A 2,876-nucleotide genomic window follows, 5' to 3' on the forward strand; every position below is an offset into this window, starting at 1 on the left:
TCAGAAACGTCACTTTTGAAGTGTTTTCTTGTACTTTTAAGCCAATCAGATACCCAACGGGCTCGGAAAGTGCAACGAAACCATCAAATTTTAGCTAGAAACTGTATTTTTGTCGATTTTTATTGAATTTGAACTATATTTCAACGTTTTTTGATGGTTCTGAGCCACCAAACACACTTAAAGCATGCAGAATCGACTCAGAATAGGAAAAGGAGACGTTTAGGTCAATTTTATGCATTCTGGCGTTCGTAGATACAAGAAAACTGTTAAAATTCTTCAGAAACGTCACTTTTGAAGTGTTTTCTTGTACTTTTAAGCCAATCAGATACCCTACGGGCTCGGAAAGTGCAACGAAACCATCAAATTTTAGCTAGAAACTGTATTTTTGTCGATTTTTATTGAATTTGAACTATATTTCAACGTTTTTTGATGGTTCTGAGCCACCAAACACACTTATAGCATGCAGAATCGACTCAGAATAGGAAAAGGAGACGTTTAGGTCAATTTTATGCATTCTGGCGTTCGTAGATACAAGAAAACTGTTAAAATTCTTCAGAAACGTCACTTTTGAAGTGTTTTCTTGTACTTTTAAGCCAATCAGATACCCTACGGGCTCGGAAAGTGCAACGAAACCATCAAATTTTAGCTAGAAACTGTATTTTTGTCGATTTTTATTGAATTTGAACTATATTTCAACGTTTTTTGATGGTTCTGAGCCACCAAACACACTTAAAGCATGCAGAATCGACTCAGAATAGGAAAAGGAGACGTTTAGGTCAATTTTATGCATTCTGGCGTTCGTAGATACAAGAAAACTGTTAAAATTCTTCAGAAACGTCACTTTTGAAGTGTTTTCTTGTACTTTTAAGCCAATCAGATACCCTACGGGCTCGGAAAGTGCAACGAAACCATCAAATTTTAGCTAGAAACTGTATTTTTGTCGATTTTTATTGAATTTGAACTATATTTCAACGTTTTTGATGGTTCTGAGCCACCAAACACACTTAAAGCATGCAGAATCGACTCAGAATAGGAAAAGGAGACGTTTAGGTCAATTTTATGCATTCTGGCGTTCGTAGATACAAGAAAACTGTTAAAATTCTTCAGAAACGTCACTTTTGAAGTGTTTTCTTGTACTTTTAAGCCAATCAGATACCCTACGGGCTCGGAAAGTGCAACGAAACCATCAAATTTTAGCTAGAAACTGTATTTTTGTCGATTTTTATTGAAATTGAACTATATTTCAACGTTTTTTGATGGTTCTGAGCCACCAAACACACTTAAAGCATGCAGAATCGACTCAGAATAGGAAAAAGGAGACGTTTAGGTCAATTTTATGCATTCTGGCGTTCGTAGATACAAGAAAACTGTTAAAACTCTTCAGAAACGTCACTTTTGAAGTGTTTTCTTGTACTTTTAAGCCAATCAGATACCCTACGGGCTCGGAAAGTGCAACGAAACCATCAAATTTTAGCTAGAAACTGTATTTTTGTCGATTTTTATTGAATTTGAACTATATTTCAACGTTTTTTGATGGTTCTGAGCCACCAAACACACTTAAAGCATGCAGAATCGACTCAGAATAGGAAAAGGAGACGTTTAGGTCAATTTTATGCATTCTGGCGTTCGTAGATACAAGAAAACTGTTAAAATTCTTCAGAAACGTCACTTTTGAAGTGTTTTCTTGTACATTTAAGCCAATCAGATACCCTACGGGCTCGGAAAGTGCAACGAAACCATCAAATTTTAGCTAGAAACTGTATTTTTGTCGATTTTTATTGAATTTGAACTATATTTCAACGTTTTTTGATGGTTCTGAGCCACCAAACACACTTAAAGCATGCAGAATCGACTCAGAATAGGAAAAGGAGACGTTTAGGGTCAATTTTATGCATTCTGGCGTTCGTAGATACAAGAAAACTGTTAAAATTCTTCAGAAACGTCACTTTTGAAGTGTTTTCTTGTACTTTTAAGCCAATCAGATACCCTACGGGCTCGGAAAGTGCAACGAAACCATCAAATTTTAGCTAGAAACTGTATTTTTGTCGATTTCTATTGAATTTGAACTATATTTCAACGTTTTTTGATGGTTCTGAGCCACCAAACACACTTAAAGCATGCAGAATCGACTCAGAATAGGAAAAGGAGACGTTTAGGTCAATTTTATGCATTCTGGCGTTCGTAGATACAAGAAAACTGTTAAAATTCTTCAGAAACGTCACTTTTGAAGTGTTTTCTTGTACTTTTCTGAAGAATTTTAACAGTTTTCTTGTATCTACGAACGCCAGAATGCATAAAATTGACCTAAACGTCTCCTTTTCCTATTCTGAGTCGATTCTGCATGCTTTAAGTGTGTTTGGTGGCTCAGAACCATCAAAAAACGTTGAAATATAGTTCAATTTCAATAAAAATCGACAAAAATACAGTTTCTAGCTAAAATTTGATGGTTTCGTTGCACTTTCCGAGCCCGTAGGGTATCTGATTGGCTTAAAAGTACAAGAAAACACTTCAAAAGTGACGTTTCTGAAGAATTTTAACAGTTTTCTTGTATCTACGAACGCCAGAATGCATAAAATTGACCTAAACGTCTCCTTTTCCTATTCTGAGTCGATTCTGCATGCTTTAAGTGTGTTTGGTGGCTCAGAACCATCAAAAAACGTTGAAATATAGTTCAAATTCAATAAAAATCGACAAAAATACAGTTTCTAGCTAAAATTTGATGGTTTCGTTGCACTTTCCGAGCCCGTAGGGTATCTGATTGGCTTAAAAGTACAAGAAAACACTTCAAAAGTGACGTTTCTGAAGAATTTTAACAGTTTTCTTGTATCTACGAACGCCAGAATGCATAAAATTGACCTAAACGTCTCCTTTTCCTA

The sequence above is a fragment of the Zophobas morio genome, unplaced genomic scaffold, assembly GCF_036711695.1.
Source record: "Zophobas morio isolate AGI-343-1 ecotype UQ-CSIRO unplaced genomic scaffold, CSIRO_AGI_Zmor_V1 ptg000457l, whole genome shotgun sequence".
NCBI classification, from domain to species: Eukaryota; Metazoa; Arthropoda; class Insecta; order Coleoptera; family Tenebrionidae; genus Zophobas; species Zophobas morio.